This window comes from Podarcis filfolensis (genome assembly GCF_964270895.1).
Source record: "Podarcis filfolensis genome assembly, chromosome: 11".
Classification (NCBI taxonomy): domain Eukaryota; kingdom Metazoa; phylum Chordata; class Lepidosauria; order Squamata; family Lacertidae; genus Podarcis; species Podarcis filfolensis.
Window position 1 is genome coordinate 60,020,892 of NC_139613.1, and position 19,296 is coordinate 60,040,187.

The following is a 19,296-nucleotide window of genomic DNA, read 5'->3' on the forward strand; positions in this document are numbered from 1 at the left end:
GCTGTACGCCGGCTCCCTCAGCCAGTAAAGCAAGATGAGTGCCGCAACCCCAGAGTCGTCCGCAACTGGACCTAATGGTCAGGGCTCCCTTTACCTTTTAAAGTGGCTTTTGGCCCTGAAGGGGGCAGGTGGGGCAGGGCAGGGGAAGAACAGACTTACATGTGATTACTGACATATACAATGACCTGAAACACAATACCTGTGCCAGGGGCACCAACTTGTGAGGGAGATTGGGGGGGGGGTGACATCACGTGCATGGTGTCTTGAGATAACATCAGGTTGAAGGAGCCAGGAATGTGGCGGCAGTGTGGCTTCAATGGCCAGCGGCTCCTCCTCCTCCTGTCTTTGCCACTGGCCAGGGGCTGACTCCCACCTCGTTCCCCTCTAGGGGAGGAGGAGGAGGAGCTGGTCCCTAAAGCTGCACTGGCTCATCAGATCTGATGCAACATTATTTTGAACATTGGGGGCTCCATGCAGACAGGGAGCTGCCTGTAGCTGTTTTTAGATTCCCTGTTATATTGAATGGAGGAAAAAAGAATTTTGATTCATACAGAACTCAGGAGTTGAATTACAAATCAAAGTGGAGAGTGTACAGAGCGACTCAGAAACAGATTGGAACTTTTTGAAATGCACAGATACAAGGTGAATCTTGGAGTCTCTACACACCCCTACTATTAATCTCTTCTTCTAGCTCATTGATATATATGTTAAATAAAGCCATGATGAATAATAAGCCTTCCCCTTACATTATAATGTGACGCCTCCATCCCGACTCAGCAAACTGCCATCTGCCACCATCTTTTATGCAATACAGTGCAGCATTTTTGGCAAACATACACTCCAGTTGTAAAATCTGACTCCCAGTTTGTCGCAGTGGCTATATTTCATTTAGCATAAATACAGAAGTACAAGAGAGTAGAGAACATGCTAGCAAAGTTATTTCTGTACCTGCTAAACTGAGATAAGTGTTTCCAAACCACTATTATAAATGCTATTTAAGAATTTGATCCCTACTCACATGAACAGCCTTGGTAAACTGAAGCAATGTGCCATTCTGCTGCTGAGAATCTTGTTATAACAGCAGTTGGGTTAAAGGAAATGCACAACAGGATAGTGGTAAACATTCAAAAAATAATCCACTCCCCTTAAATATGTTTATGGTAAGATATGGCTTCCAATGTTTTACTAAAGATTTGGTACTACTGTATAGGTTTACAGTACTGCTGCATGAGCCTTTCATTAAAAAAACCCCAAAACCTATTCACATCCACAAATTTAGAAAAAAACAACTGACAAAAGACATTTAATCATTTGTTCAACATCTACAACATGAATACAGAGATTCCAACCCACGGACTCACAATCTAAAGAAAAACAACTGTAGAGATGATGTGGGGGTTTGCAAGGTGTGCATCGCAGCAGCTACTAAGTAAAGCATAGTTGAATACCACTCACTTCTTGCAACAACTAGCCTCCTGTGGTACATAGGTAGTATGGGGGCAGTGCCCTCTCAACAGCGGTACCACCACTCACTGGGCGTGGGATAGGTCAGGGTGAGGTAGTGGTTAGGCCAGGGGCGCTGTGGATTGGCCTCTGCTAACCACTAGCTTCCTGTAACCTCACCCTGACCAATCCATGCCTTGGCGAGCAGTGAGAAGTCCCGGCTTCTGCTCTGCCCCCCCCCCATGTCCTGCTGCTACCAGTTAGAGGATTTCAGTTAGAGGATTTCAAACAGTGAAAATCCAGTTGTGGAAGTTTTGCCTGAAGTTGTTGCCCTTTAAGCAACTGATGTTTTTGAGCTGTTTTTAAGGAAAAATGGCAAAAATGACACTGCTGACATGGGTTACCAAACTTCTGGATTTTCCCGGCCATTTTGGCGATTTCTGCCCAGACTCTTCTTCCAACTGCAGTATTCCGGATATGTCCAGGAAATTCCGGATGTATGGCAACCCTACTGCCAGTACTAGCCAAACTCTGCTGTACTCGATTAAAGGAGACACCCGGAATGAACCTGCGCTACATCCCTTTCAAAAAGGGGCTCTAGGAGGCAGTGGCGTAGCGTGGGGGGTGCAGGGGGGGCCGGCCGCACCGGGCGCAACATCGGGGGTTAGGGCAAATCCATGGGCTAGGGGGCGCAAATCCATGGGTTAGGGGGCGCAAATCCACGGGTTAGGGGGCGCAAATTACTTGCCTTGCCCCGGGTGCTGACAACCCACGCTACGCCACTGCTAGGAGGGGAATGTACAACTTTTTCTTCTGAGCTTTTAAGCACCTTCTGTTACCTTATTACAGTAATTGCAGACTGTACTCAATGGAAAGTTTAAAAAGGTGAAGCATGGCTGAATCCATTGCATTGTGGTGTTCTGCTATGGTATAGCATTCTCTGATGATATGTTTCCTATGTAGATTCCAACCTGGTTATATCCCCTATATTCAATTTTTTTTGTTACAGTTATCCCAAAAACTTGGTTGCTCAACTGTCATTTAATAACCCAAGTGAAATGATAGAAGGCAATTTTGGAATCACATTATTAGTTGCTTCAAAAAGTGCCCCTAAATTTCTTTAAGAAGATTAATGCTTTGCTCATTAATGTTCTGGTGATGATTGCAAAGGGCAAGACCCCTGCCTCGATCAGAATACTAGAGGCCAGTTTTGCTAAGATAAAGACCTCTGAAAATGTTTAGTGCATTTCCTTTGAGAAGCAAAGGTTCTTCTGAGCACATCAGGTTCTATGCAGCTTAATGTTTTACAATGTCCATTGATTTTCCTCTCCCTCCCACAAAAAATAAATCTTCCCTCTGCACCCCAGTCTCATGCATAGCAAAGACTGGGTTAATAAAATCCATTACAACAATGGAAGAAAGGGGTGGGGGAGAGAAGTGCAGTTCATAATGGATTAATTTGCCAACACAGATAACCACTACCCAATTTAACATCTCAATTAAGCAGCACTGTATGTGGCTGAAGCTTCTGGAGTTTTGGAATAAAGATGATGAGATCTGATTAACTTTAGCTTAGCAGCAATGCATAGTTTTATTAGATATCAGATTCAGAAGAGGAAATATCCTCAGTGTTAGCCATTTTATTAGCAGGACCACAGCTTTGGTTCCTGTTGCTATCCCCATTTTAGAAATTTTCAATAAGAAAAAAAATCTGGGTCTCCCAAGGCAGGTGACTAGGAAGTTCATACATTAAAGCACTATTCTAAACTAAAAGCAAATGCATATATCTCTAAAGCACATCCAGTTGAGGCACTTTGATTTGATAGAAATGTCAGTAAATGGTCAGACTTCAATTACACTGCATGTTTATGCTGCCCCATGGGCTTAGATTCATGATTTACCAGTCATTTTATTGACAACTGTCTACTGAGCAATGGCAATTGAATAATGACCCTGTTGGCTTACTCCAGGTAAAATGCTCTGTCACTTCCTTTTTATTCAGATTGGTTAATAGCTGAATATTGATGTGGGAGGGTTTGTTTTCATTTGAGGGGTTTTTTTAATATACTTTTTTAAAATATACTTTTATATTTTGCAGCACTGAATGCTAGCCAGACATGATGACGGAAAGATGAAAATTTGGTTACAGAAGAAACCTGATGAGATTGATGAAGAAATGTACCATTTAATAAGAAGAGGAGTGTCTTGTCTTCTGTTGCTATGTAGGAACCTGCTAGAAGCTGAGGTACAGGGAAATCAAACTTTGCTCTTGATGAGGCCTGATTGTTGGCAGAGTGGTAACTAGCTCTTACCGCCAGGCCACACCTCTAAGTCAGCTGTCCAGAAGCTGGCCTCCTGGGTCATAGGTGTGACTCTTAAAGGGCCATGAGCCAAGTATTTAATTGATAATGCCTACATGGCAAGGAACAACAATAACAAGTGTCATGCAGTTGGAATGTTTATTGGTTTATTAGAAGGTATATTGCTGGACTACAACTCCTATCCTCCCTGACCATTGACCGTTCCATCTGGACCTGTTGAAGTGGAATCCAAAGACAGAGAGCCACAGGTTCCTACTACAAACTCTGCCAATGCAGGAAACCTGCTGTTACAAGACTTTTCCTCATTGGCTCAACATCTCTGAAACACATTACCAGCTGAACTTCAACAAGCTTCATCACTTCTGCTGTTTAGGTTGTGAAGAGCCACTTGTTTTTATCTGTTTGGTTGAATTGTGACTTTGGTCCCCCTCCCCCTTTGGGCTCATCCAGGGACCTGATAGGACTATCAATTTCCCAGCAGCATTCATTCCCCATCTTCAAATTCATCACACTTGGGGTGAACTTTTTAGGTTGATGGTGTGCATCTTTCAGATTGTTGGGCAACAATTTCTTTTTGTCAGATCTGCAGCATGAGCTCCTTGACGCTTGTCAGCGCTCATGGGGGGAAGCTCAGGGAAGTTATCATTTAGTTAAGAAATGGTGAGCAGCAGCCTTCTGCATCTTTCAGGATGAACCGTGTAGTCCTAAGACTTACCTTTGGGGCTGTGGGACTTGCAGGCATGATTAGTAGTGCCTTTTTTAAAAAGATTATTTTATTTTATTTTATGTTATTTTGACAAAGTAATAATAATAAACAAATAAGAAAAAATGTGCACCCCTCCCCCGAGACCATTCCATTGTAACTATCCAACCTCCCAAAATTTCAGCACCTCTTGCAATGATTTGACTTCTTTCCATTTTAACAGTACAAATTCTACAAACACCTTCCATATCTCCTCAAAATCATTTCTCCTGCATATTCCCCGTCTTACCCTAGTAGCACATGCTAACTTAACATTAATAGCTATATCCCACACCTCTTTACACTATTCTTCCATTTTATATTCACCTTGCCCTTTCTACTTCCTAGCTATAATACTGTAACTGGTGCAGCTATCAATAAATTTGTGAGCAAGTCTTTCATAGCCTGTGAAACTTCCACTCCATTGTAAATTGATTTCGGTCAGCTTTAACCCAGTGATTTCTGTTATCTCCTTAAACACCCTTTGCCCCCAAAATTGTCCGAAACCGACAAGATCAAAGATTTACAGAAGATTGGGAAAAATTTATTGAATATTTGCAAAAACTAAGTGATAATCAGATTACGTTTGTAAGTTTTAATGAAGCATTGTGATGGGAAATTTATTAAAAGGGGAGGAAGTTTTACAGTAATAATATAAACAACAAAAAAGAAAGGTGTTTAAAGTTAAAGTATGAAGGATTTACAGACAAGTTGAGGGAAGTCGAAAAAAGAGAATTAAGATGTAACTAAGATGTATGGAGTGTATAATTTTGTTTTGTATTTGAAAATTCACACACACACACACACACACATATATATATATATATATATACACACACACAAAATTGTACATATTTACACTCCCACCACATGTGAACATAAGTCCTGGTTTCCTGGCATCCCCTCCAACATAACACCGAATACTCCTTGTTTATTTGATTTAATCTGACTGGTGTTAAATACCTTCTCCAAACTAACTTATAATAATTTACTTTTATCCTTATAGACAACATTTTCAAAGTGTGTTTCTCCCACATTTTCCCCCAGCTTTGACTATTTATCTGCCCTGTTGTCTCCCTTTCCTACTTCTTTAATTGATTTTGTTGATCCTCCATTTCTACTAATATTTTATAAATTTCACAGGTTTCCCCCTTTATCACTATATTTTCTTCTTTATCTTCTGTTTTTATAATCTTTTTTTCAAATTTTGTATATTCTTTGCAGTTCTTGTTCTCCCTTTGTCCATTGCTCCAGTTGTATACAGTTAAATCAAGTTATTTTACTTCCTATTAGAGCTTCTCTTATTTGTTCTTTGCTTCTCATTTTCTCCATCCATTCCTTTATTTTAAGTATTTTCTCCTCTTTCACTTCTTTTTCAATTATTAGGAGGGCATTTGAGGCCGACCTGCAACATCTCAGTGGGGCCCTAAGAAAGGCCTCCCGACTCGCCTAAAAGATGGGGTTTAAGGGAAGGGGTTGGTGAAATGCTACCCCTCGCCCTTAGCAGGGTTGACTCACCCACAGTTTGTTATCTTCAGATGGAGAAGGGCCGTAGCTCAGTGGTAGAAAATCTGCTTTGCATGCAGAAGGACCTGGTTAAGTCTGTGGTGTCTCTAGGTAGGGCTGGAGAGATGCCTGCCTGAAACCCCGGAGAGCCCCTGATAATTAGAGGAGACAATACTGAGAAGAATGGACCAATGATCTGCCTCAGTATAAGGCAACCTCCTATGTTTCTAGTATCCTGCACCATTGTCCCCACTGAAGATCTGTTGTTAACCCAACCTTGTTACTTGACTTCTTATTTCATTTTGTAGCTGCAATCAAGCACCGTTCACCAGCTGGCATTTACACAGATAAAACTTCAAGTCTATCAATGATAGCCACCTCTAGAATTATAAACATTTCTATATTGCAAATAAGGTAAAGGTAAAGGGACCCCTGACCATTAGGTCCAATCCTGACCGACTCTGGGGTTGCAGCGCTCATCTCGCTTTATTGGCCGAGGGAGCCAGCGTACAGCTTCCGGGTCATGTGGCCAGCATGACTAAGCCACTTCTGGAGAACCAGAGCAGCACACGGAAACGCCGTTTACCTTCCCGCCGGAGTGGTACCTATTTATCTACTTGCACTTTGACGTGCTTACGAACTGCTAGGTTGGCAGGAGCAGGGACCGAGCAATGGGAGCTCAGCCCGTCATGGGGATTCGAACCACCGACCTTCTGATCGGCAAGTCCTAGGCTCTGTGGTTTAACCCACAGCACCACCTGCGTCCCAATATTGCAAATGGATAGCTGTAATTCTCCAACAATGCAATCCTATGTATGCTTACTCAGATGCTGTTGTATTCCATCAGTTGTAGCCAACTTGGTCAATGGTCAAGGATGTTGGGAGTTGTAGTATACCAGTATCAGGATGACAACAAGTTCCCCACCATTGCTGTACATTGATTTTCTCTCTTAGGGCAATGTGTTATCACATGCTGCATGACATTTTTTTCTGCCACTGGACAGTTAAAACGGCACCAGTGTCTATTTTTTCTGATTTGTGTGTGTGCATGTGTAGTTCTTAACTTAATGTAATTCCTTAATACATTCCTACCACAATCCTTTTTATGCAGCTGAATGCATTTGATCTCCAACAAATTTCTCACTCTATACCTTTGATTAAAAACACACGTACCCTGGATGTCTTTGAAGACACTGTTCTGCTCTGGTGTGAAGTTAATGGATTTATTAAAAATTAGAGTCTCATCACTTAATGTTATATATCTGTGCAAAGTATGTATTATGCCAAGAGAAAGAGAACACCACAATCATGGCAGAAAAAATGAAATGAAATATTTCACAGATTATATTGTTCATAGTGTTCATGTTCCGGTTTATTTTTTATCATAAAATGCACAAGAAAAAGGCATTCTCTGTTACAAAATTAGTCTTAGTGGAAATTACCTTTATCTTTAATCTTTAATCAAGAAAAATGCAAATATTTGATAAAGAAAAATTCCTCCTGCCTCTTTTGCTCCTATTTATATTTAGGTGAATTCCTCTGTGTCCAATTGCATACTTCCAGGAAAGTTTGTATAGGATGGTATTCCTTATGTTTTGGAATCAGAAAATATAGGATAATGTACAACCATATACCTTATAAATATACTATGAATGCTTGTTTTAGCTGAATTTAACAACTACAATACCTGTGTGTGTAAATAAATAAATAAATAAATAAATAAATAAATAAATAAATACTTAAATACAATATTATAGATTATCATCCACGCATTAAAATATATAACCAGCAGAAAATTACCTTTAAATAACAATTTCATGTCTTCCATTTTTTTCTACACTGAAGGATACTCAAGGTGGCTCACAATATTATTACTGTTTATAAACTCAAAATTATAAATAAAACCCAGAAACAAAATAATAAAAGCAGCAGCAAAAACATTGACGGGGCCAAGCACACCTCCCTAGACAAGCTGCTCCACAATCTGGGCACCAAAATTCAGAGCACACACTCTGTCTCTCTGTTTCTGTGTTTTGTCACCCACCAAATCTCAGACAACAAGGTGGCATTTAAGAACAGGATGCTGGACTAGAAAGGGCTTTGGTCTGCTGCAGCAGGGCTCTGATGCTCTTAAAACCAAAGGCTTATCAAGTTCAGCATCCTGTTGTCACAGTGCCTGCCCAGATACCCATGTCAGCAAGAAGGACCTGAGGCAACAACATTATTCTGTTCATGTTTCCAGCAACTTATATTCAGAGGCTTTGACAGTGGCATGACTAGAAGCTGGTGGTCACTGACAGTCTTATCCTCCATTTTTTCTTATTACCTTTTTAAAAAACAATTTTGTATTTGTTTAAAAACAAATACAAAATTGTTTTTTAAAAAGGTAATACAAAATACAATACAATATAATACAAATACAAAAACCATTAAACACTTATCCAGCAGTACATCTAATGGAGTTTGTTTTATCCATTGACTCTAGACACAAACTTACACATTCAGATATATTACTTAATGTACCATCTCCACATTAAGTAAGAGAATATTCAGTGGGTGGTGTAACAAGGTCTTTATTTTGGTCATTAACATAGTTAAAGAAAGGGCTCCACATTCATTATGCCTTCTAATTACTTTTAAAGCCATCCTGATTGCTTGTCATTCCCTACATCCCTTGTGGTAGCAAATTCCATAATGTAACTATGGTTAGTGTGAAGAAGTCCTTCCTTTTCTTAGTCCTGAGTCTCCCACCAATCAGACTAGGGAGGAGGAAGCAGCCAGCCAGGGCTGCCTCCTGGGCTAGTGGTAAGGAAGAGGATGGGGCAGGTAGGCTTGGAGCACAGGGAAACCAAAATGTTTGTGGGACTCGCTTAATTGCAATATTCCCTTCATTGCAGAACCCACAGTATCTCCAAGGTAAGCCTGTATATTCTGTTAGTAAATTCTGCTACTTCTGTAGAGCAGACATCAATTTCAAAGGATAGACCGAATCATTCTTCCCGCCCTTTGCAAGAGAAAAATAAGTACTCAGAGTTTGTATCTGTCAGTGACGGTGAAGATTTCTATAAACTTTGTTTCTGCCCTTAGCAGAAATAATTTGCACTCTTACATTTTTTGAAACTTCTCCAAGTATTCTTCTTCTTCTGTTTCTTTTAAAAGTCATGTAAAGTAGTTGCTGACTCTGCCTCTTTTTAAGCTGTACACCCTTGAGGTGTGTTATTGAGGCTGTGAAGTTGGCTATGTTAGGTGTAGGGTTTATGAATATGAAAAGCAGGAAATTTGCATGATTGTGGTGTATCAGTCATTTAAATTCTCTCCTGTTAGAGAACATAAAGAGGGTATCAGTGCACGAAACATTCAATTAATGAAAACTAAATCCTTAAAACAAAAGCACAAACTTGAAAAAAAGAAAAAGAAAACCATGGAGAAGAAAAGGAAAAAGGAGGAAGATTTCACTTCTTAATGCATTTCATTTCCTTGAATCTTTAAAGATAGAATCTGAAGATCCAGTGTCAACACCATTGCGCCTTCAAAACTCAGCTCTGCTTCAGATTGCAGCATTTCAAACTTTTTCTTCTGAAATCAAAACAAGGGAATGTAACCTCCCGATTGAAGTTTCTCTTTTATAAAATGAAAGGCTTGAAAAGGCACAAGGGCAGCAATTATGCCATCTGAAACCACCATGACAAAAATGCTCAAGATTATGGTGAAGCTGCTTAAAGGAAAATGTTTTTTTAAGGAAAAAGAGAAGGTCTGATTTCATTTACAGCAGCAATTCATACTCTTGAACAGGGGATTTCACCATTTTTAAGTGTGTGCGTGTGTTTTAAAAAACACCCTGCTTTTGTTCTCATGGTTCTCCTTGGAAAAATGAAGGTTAGAGGAGCAAATGTATTCTTTATACTGCAGGAGGACAAACTCCACTATCTGCCAACCTCAGTTTGCCATAACACTGAGTGGTAAGTTTGCATAGTTTCGAAAAACTTATTATTTTGTTTTCCCCAGAAAGCAATGTTGTAGATGTTTTTTGAATTTTTGATAATTCAAAATGGCTGCCACTATGAAATTTTCACTATCTTCATTACTCACTGGGAGCCACCATTATAGCAATGAACAGTTGAATATGTATCATGGTGCCTCACTGGCCACCAATGAATACATCTCAGAAGTCTGGTGCAGATGTGCATGGCTAACAATACAAAGGGAGCGTCTTACTTCTTCTACCCATAAGTCAGTAGGTGGTGGCAGCAGGTGTGTCTGGATTCAGTGGAGTGACTGAGGGGCAGATCCTCGTGACCAGCCAGGGACAGGTCCTTGTAGGGAACCCCAGGAACATCACACTTGCATTAATTTTGATGAAGTTTATCTAGTCAATATGTTCCAGGGCAACCATCTGCCCTGTGGGAAGTAAAAAGAGACTGGGGCAGGCAGGAAAAGACAGCATCACAGCCTGCTCCAGGTGGATGGTTCCCTGTCCCCACCCCAGGCCCAGCTTTGCATTTTATATCACATCTTTCTCTTAGTATGTCAAAATTGTAAACTGCCTTGGCAGAAAGGCAATGTATAAATGCAGCAAACAAACTCCTTGCCTCAAATTCAGCCATCGGCTCAAGTCAATAGCCTAGTAGACTGATCCGAAAAGGGCACTGACTGCAGATAAAACCGCTCTAGAGGAGATAAGCCAGCTAGCCAAGTTATATCTCAGAAGAAAAAATTCTGGAGACCATCTGCACTGTTTTAATTCTGTTTGTGAGCAGGAATTCTGCTTCCACTTTATGAGGGGGGGGGGGGGGACACACAGTGAACATCTTTTTTGTCAAAACATCAAAAATCAGTCACCAAAAAAACTACAAAGGTGAACACTTCTGACTTTTAGGCACAAAATGATGGCTAACAAAAAGAGAAAGTTTGACACATTTCTAGGATATGAAATGGATATTTCAGGTTAGTCTTTGACAGAAAATATAATGTCCTTAAGTAAAAAAGGTGGCTTTTCTTTTTTATTCTCATGCCGCTTCTCTAACTACTACTGTACACTGGAACTCTCGAGGAAAAAAAAGCACAGGTAGCAAAACTTCATCTCCCCAAAATGCACTTCAATACATTTTAAGTCTAAAAACCTAATTTAAAATAATGTCAGCATCTTTCGGCTGCAGAATATGAAGCTCAGCATCTTTAAATTATTTAAGAGGTCCTCAGAGAGTCAGTTATGCTTATAGCATCAGATTTACTCAAAGCAATGGAAAGAGCCAAAGCAAAATGTCGAATAAGGGCTTCCTGTGCTATTTCACAGAGGAATTTTTTTTTTTTACTGGCTGTAATTGAAACAATGTTCCATCCTCACCAAAATTGTGAACAAAAATATATACACTATATATTTTAGTGACATGTTTTCTTTCTTACTAAAAATAAATAAAATAAAAAGACCAGATATTTGATGGTGCTCTAGTGAACTTCTAAGTCAACCAGGCATAAATTCATTTGAATATGTAACACAAAACCCATCAAGCTGTAATGACAAGTTTGGTTTTCCTGGTGATTCTGTCACCCGTAAGGTTTTCTAAAAGCATATGAAGGCCAGAGGTTTAGTCTGGGACAACAGACACTATTGTTTGGATATGGAGGAAGATGTGGGGGGGGGGGCGGGTTAACTCTCTTAACAGCCAAGAAGCTCACAGGTTGCCTAAGGATGCTTTGCAGACTTGTGGACTCCCTCAGCCTAATATGTCTCCTAGGCTTGAGATAAAAGTTGAAAAGACATTTGCACTGAAAAGTGAAGACTGGGGGGCCACTAGGTGGCGCATCGGAAGATGGCTGACAATAACATCTCTCCGACCCACACGAGGTAATTTGGAGGCTATGATGGGGGTAATTAGCCTCCTTAACCCCCCCAGGATTATGGGGGGGACGGCCCTTGCCTGCTGTGCCCTATACCACCCCCGAATTTGTGGGGGTGGGGGCACTAGGCACAAAGCCCTCCTGTGGGATTCCGGCACTCCTTGACGCCGTCTCTGATCCGCGCCTCTAGTTTGCAAGAATCTTCAAAAGAAACAATTTGGACGAGATAAATTGCACATACTTCAAGGAAAAAGGGGGAGTAAAGACTGCTGACAGAAGAGATCTCTGATAACAAGGCAAGAATAAAATATGAGAAGATACGACAAGATACGGTATTGCAAATGACTGAGGGGGGAGGGGGAAAAAACCTTCCATTCCTTTTTACGTGACTTAACAAGAATCCCCTCCCCTAATAAGTCAGAACTTTAAGGACTTAAGCTATGATTTAAGGCTGTGTGGAGATAAACTTTCGAACCAAAGCAATGTTTCAAGACGAAGCTGGAAAGTTAAGAGTTTTGGAATGACGCAGTTAAAAATGCCGTCGCCATCTTGGGAGGCATTGTTGGAGCTCTTGGGTCTGGGAGGAGAAAGAGAGAAATAGTGCTGTTTACATATCGTGGATAAACTCCTCTGTGGGATTTAAGAGCGAAAAAAATGCCTGATTTATGATGGAAAGAGTGATGTTATCTACGAAGGAGATATATGGAAACCATCTGGACTTAGATTGGAAGAACGGGAAATTCACACAGGATTATTATATTTGCTTATCGGCTTAAGGAGACTAACAGAAGAGATCGTAAAAGAAAAAGAGAAATTTTATGAACAAGATATGATGTGGAAACACCAAGATAAGACTGGATAGAATTATGAACTTTGTCTGGACTGATTGGGACTGATTTGGACACTAACGCAGTAATAAGAAGATGATTTGAATCCCCCTTTGGATCTTGAAGTATGGGTTCCCCCAACAAAATTTAAAAATTTGGCTTTGTAATTTGGAATTTATGTGATGTGATTTAATTTGATGTGATTGGCCAGTTAATAAAAATTATTTAAAAAAAGAAAAGAAAAGTGAAGACTGAGCCTAAAGGGTGAACTGATTGCAAGCATTTGGGCAGCATAAAAAGCCCCCACTTTTAGTAATTTTAGAGGGGTACACAATGGGCAGAAGTATTCATCTGTTGAGATGGAGGGCAAAGGTCCCTGAAGACTGTATCATTTGCACCAAGTGATGTTACCATTAGCCAACTCCAGTTAAAAGTTTTGACTGAAGGTTCCTCTGTTTGAATCTCCACCACAAACTCATTGGTTGCCCTGAGGTAAGATTATTCTGTACTGCACCGGTACCTACATGTTCAATGGGATAATAATACTATTTCACTTCAATCCAGTGGAAAACTGGAATGTGTTCTACTGCATGATCCCACTCCCCACCAGGCTCTCATCAGCTTGGTAGACCTGAAGGTATAGATTTTTATAATTTCTCCCCACATATTGCCTCCCATTAGAAGCAATGGGTGGAAAAGGTTTAGACATGCCCCAGAACATGTCTAAATTCTCTCACATTTGAGGGGCCTCCCATTGATGGGAGGGCTCAGGATCCTTAGTGTCCCAGCTTCTTCCTGGCACACTCCTAGAATAACCTTTCTTTGGACTTGTCCTATGCCAGGGGTCCAATGTCAGTTAGGCCAGTACTTTGGGAGAACCTCCAGCAACTGAGGCTCTGGCACTGACTCTCCTGGTCCAATGTCACAGCCCTGTCTCTGATGCCTATGGGCCCTGGGACATTCTCTCAGGAACCACAAAATTGCAGCACTAGCCTAATTGTGTCTACTCAGAAGTAAACCCTATTGAATTCAATGCAGTTTACTCTCAGTTCAGTGGGTTAGAATTGTAGCATTAGTGTACCTTAATTTGTTGTGGTAATGATTACTGAGACACAAACTTCTATAATTTTGCAGAAGGAAAAGTGAATACAGAAATTATTTGTACATCACCAGACTCCATTACTCTGGGGCTTCTTGCCATCATGAACGAAGCAGGACACAACAATTATTTTCTCAGCCAAATCTGGGGAGGCCCTTGCACAGATTTCCACAAATTTCCACTGAAACCCTATTAAAAGCGTTCTACTTCTAAACACATAAGGAGGAGAGCAAAGATGAGCATACTAACTTTGCCTCCTTGTCACTGTTCCCATCATGCTCCATGAGAGAGGGATAACTTCTGCAGTAGGGAGCATTATAGGCTAGAAAAGATTAAAGCATGTTCTGCTTAGGGATGGGGGAGGAATTTGATTCAATTCACATACATTCACCCTTCCTGAAACTATTTTGCGAACTGAAACTAAGTCATACTTTAAAATCCTCACTCCATTGAATGTTGCAATTCAGTTCTCCAGTCATGTAGTGTGTCCAAAAATGCATATATTAGGTAAAAAGCATACTTTCATGAAAAACAATGTACAAAAATGCATTATATTAGTGGAAATTGCTTTTCAAAAATATGTATATTAGGCAAAAACTGCCTACAAAAATGTGTGGAGAACTAAACTTATGATTGGAAAAATGAGGGGTCCAGGAATGGGTGTTTCTTTCTGGGTGTCCACATGGGGGCCAGTGGGCCATAACACCCTTCCCAGTGGCAGCCTGGCAGGATGGTAACATTTGGTGCTTGTTGGGGGCGACTCTCAGTTAGAGTCAAACCCCACCTTACTATCAACCATCAGGCAGGTTGCTTGATACCAGATACATATCCAGTGCCTTGGCCAAAACCTGCTTACATCTGTAATCAATAAAATTATGGCTTATTTCAACCCAATACCAACGTCCTTTGTCCTGTTTCTGGTTGGCTCTTCACCTGGCTGTGGGAATCCTGCACCTGGGATTTCAATTGTGTGAGCTGTATTTTACTTAAAATGGCTTCAGACTCAGATCTAGACTGGGATTCCTGCTAGGATGAATCAAATCACCCCAAGAGGTATTTTACCCACAGTGGTGATATAGGAGTTAGATATTTGTAAGTAGAGCATTCAAATATCCCATTGTTATGAAAGCCATGGGCCATTTTTGTTGCAGAACTTGTGTCTTGGCTCCTCATTTGTAGATGGAAATTGCCATTTCTAAATCAGGTGTTGCATTCCTTGCTGCTTAAATAAGATGATACTTCAAGCACAAAGGCTTTAATTAACAAGGTGATGTCTGTTGTCGAAGCCTTGTACTAAGCATTTGCCTTGAGTTATTGATTACAAAGTCAAATTGGTTTTTGAAATCAAAATGAGAGACATAGAATGCACTGCTTCCTCTTTGTCATTCAGCGCCACTCCATAGTGGAGTTTGGTAAGTGTATTTATCTTATTATACATGCTCCCAAATTCATGTTTTGTAATATCCTTCCAGTATCACCTTTAGGTTTTGTTGTTTACTCAAAATACTCTTCTTTGCAGGGAAACATAGCAGTTGTCACTTCATGCCTGATCACTCAGTGATGCTGGAATATGAAACAACTACTTCTTGCAGTTAACAAATATGTGTGCACCTATGCAAATGAATAATTAATCTGTTTAAAAACCTAAGACAAAGAGCCATATATGCAAATTTTCACACATCTAATATCTGGAAGACATTTCTGCTCCCATTAATTGTCCTCTCTGAGGTCTGCTTCAAACATTAAAGAGATGTGGTGGAGGCTCTCAATGGTGGACTCCCCTTTGACGATGTCTGGAATTTCACAGTTACCCAAATTGCATGGTATTTATCTCACCAATAGTCTCATTGGCACAGGGAGAATTTATGAGATATGGAACTTCAGGTATTACCAATGCAATATGTGAACCAAGTGCAGGACATGTGAATTCATAAAAGTTTGAGTGATGTCTGCTCCAAAACCTTGTGCTTTCTTTCCCATTTATGGAGCCAAGTTATTTTTTCCTATTACACCTTACAATTATTATTCTTTAGTATACAATTTACAGAGTTGGTATTGTGTAGTTGTTATGAGTCAGAATGAGTGGATTCCCTCAGTTTCTCACATTTTAGAACACTGGAAAGTTAGGGTACTAAAAAAAAGAAAAAAGAAAAAGAAAACACTGGCAGTATTAAGTTAAATTCAACAGTGTAATAATTATTGGAGTGATGTAAGACAGGGGAACAGAATTAGATAGTTATAGCAAAATATGCAGAAATGGTGAATAAACTGAATGAACCATGGAAGGGGAAGGAGGGAAGTCACTGAATGTGTATGTAGAGAGCCCCCTGTGTTTCAGAAGGCTTCTGGCTTCAGATGCTTGCCCTCCAACTTGTGAAGGGTAATGGAAACAGTGGCTGAGGGAGCTGGGGGGGGGATAGCTAGCATGCTCAGCCTCATGCCTTCCCCTTGTATTAAACTGAAGAAGAATGCCCTAAGAGACCTAGAGGCTTTGCCATATCTGCTTCCTTGATATCAGCATTAGCTACCAGAGGCATCTGTACTGTGAGAAAGAACACTATGCATTCTTCTTGGTTATCTGAATGGTTGGAGGGAGGGATTTTCCTTGGGACAGAGTTATAAAAATGATGGCTGTCCCAGCTGAATTGGGACAGTTGGCAGGTGAACAAAAGTTATCATACTTACATAATTCTCATATATTTGATACCGTTTTACCAACCAGAGATTTAACTTCTGCGAGGGATGGAAAACTTGTGGCCTTCTATCACCCCTGACCATTGGCCAGGCTGGCTGGAACTGCTGGGTGTTGGAGTCCCCAACAACATCTGAGGGGCCACTGATTTCCTGCCTCTTGTACAGCTGTTGGCTGGGGCATGTAATCAACCCCCTCAGTTATAAATACTTCCAGGTCAAGGCTTTGCCTTGTTACACTCCTGCCTGGGTATCATTTGTTCCTGTGTTGCCATCATCTCACTACAGTCAACTTTGTCTCATTTCCAGGACCTACCATATTTTTCCATCTATAATTTTCCATCTATGTATAAGACGCCCCCTATTTTGGGGGACTCAGATTTAAGAAAATGGGGGGAGATGGCCCAGAGTATAAGACGCCCCCTAATTTTTGACATTATTTTTAGGGGGGAAACCTAGTCTTATACATGGAAACATATGGTACCTTACTTCCTTGAGTTGGCAGGAGCTAGATCTGACAGGTTGAAGCAAAGGGAAATCCTAGGTTCCGCCGCTCCTCTTGTACTCATGTGGCCTAGGAGGTACTCTCTGTCTTGAACTGCCTGGGATTGATTCATGAGCTGCAGCCTGAGTTTTCATGTTCAAAGAAGACTTCACATCTCCAGCCTCAATTTACTGTAATGTGCACTTGTTTCGTTATTTGGTAGATTAACACCTTATACATTGAAAAAGATGTACAAGCGAGGTGCAGAGTACTGGAAGCAATTTCATCCCTATTTGGTAGGGTTTTTTTATTTTTTTTCAGCTCACATGTTCAAAATATTTGGCCCATAATCACTGATAAGATGACTGAACTAGTAGATATGATTGCACCTTCTCCAGTCCTCTCGTCTACTTCAAAATCCACTGGAGAAGCCTGGACTTCAATAAGTCTCAATTACCACAAGGGCAAGATGGCAGCAGAGTTAGAAAAGCAGCACTTTGTTCTCGGTCCTTAAATTTCAGCATTTCAAACTGCATGCAAAAAGGTTTTCCTTCTAGTCTTGACCACTAGCCAAGAATGCATTTTCTTCTGTTCTGACTTAGCTTTGAACAGAATTCTTAAAAGAGCCAGATATCTGAGTGATCAAATTATATCTATCAGGAACTTTTATTCTGAAACACAAAGATAAGATTCTGTCCCCCCCCTTTAATATCACATAAACCCCTACTTGCCCTATTATCTCTTTATTAGAAGTGACATTTAATTAAATCAAATTTAATAGTGCAGCTCTTTGGACGTGTTGATGAGGAGATCATCTGTTGGGAGGGCTACAGAAAAATGCTAGGAGAAAAAATGTTGGCAAAAGAAGGTTGAAATCTTTCCTCAATTAAAATAAAAGGGTAGTCTTCTTATTGATGCTAATTTTTTTTTTTAAAAAAAAACCCCTCCTGCATTGTTGTACATATGTTACTTACTGGGCTGGTGTTCTATGAACCCGCCAGAGTCCAGCATTAAAATACATTGCGCTCCTTTTTTTAACCATAACAATTGGGTGGGAATTCCAATCTTGACATTGGCTAGATGGTTTTTTTAAAGATCAAATCAGCAATGTTGGTGCAGATGTTCTCATTTTGCTTACAACCATTCATTATGTGGTTCATACTGTGCAAGTTTTATGAATAAAATGTGCCTTGATAGCAAGGCACGTGAAGCCATACGAACTTAGTCCCATTTGAATTTTTTTGGGAAGGCCAATTATAGGGTCAAGCTGAAGAATACAGGCCAATTAGTAATGTGCCTCTAAGAGTGTTACATTTTGCACTTTTATTTGTGATAAATTATACAGTTATAAACAAATGTGTTCCAAATACACATGCAGAGCAATGGAATAATGATGGATGAATACTTGCAAAAATACCTATTCGTATTAGGAAAAGGAAAGCAAACATCAACTTATTCAAAGTGTTGTTCCTTCAAAAGGTAGGTGTTTTTTCCCTGGCTTTTTAAATATGCCCTCAGTTAAAAAGTGTTGTTTCAAATATTTTCAGTTATTAATTATGTTTCTAACAATATTCTGGATCAAACACTCCACAATGAATTTGTGATTTGATTTCTTTTTTAGTATCATAATTACACATTGTAAACAACGTTCCCTTTTCCCCAAAGGTTGTGCAACTTTATAAAAGCAGAGAGGGGAGAGGAGGAGGGTGGGGAGCAAGAACAAAAAATTCCATTGAAGTAGAAATTAAAAAGGGATGTTTGATATGATAAATAATGACTAGATAATGGGTTTCAATGGGATATGGAAATAAATTCCACAACGTGAAGACCTGTATGAGGGGGCTTTGCCGAGGGAGGGGGGAATAGTGCCAAGTTTTACTGAAGTTTTCTTTTCCTTGTGCAAACAATGATGCATTGATGGATGACGGATTCTATAGAAAACTGGAGTTCTAGAAATAAGTATGATTTCTTCATAATGTTCCCTGGAATGAGAGTCACTACTGGATTAGGACTTAAGAAACAAGGGTTCAGATCCCTGTTCAGTTCACTGGATGACCTTGGGGCAGTCACTTTCAACTCAATCAACCTCAAAGGTGGGAGAACCTTTAATTTAATTTAAGTGGAAGGAAGGAAGGAAGGAAAAGAAAGGCTATAGCTGTTGAAATCAAAATCAGATATTTAGAAAATTGTTCTAAACACACACATAAATTTATATATATGCCTCAAATGTGAGAAAAGTGGAATTGATGTCTAAAAGGAACCTTTGTACTGATCTGTTCAAAAGACTGGTTGACTCCAGGAATCCAATGTAGAATTTTTAAGACCATGGTAGTGGCCTGGGTTTG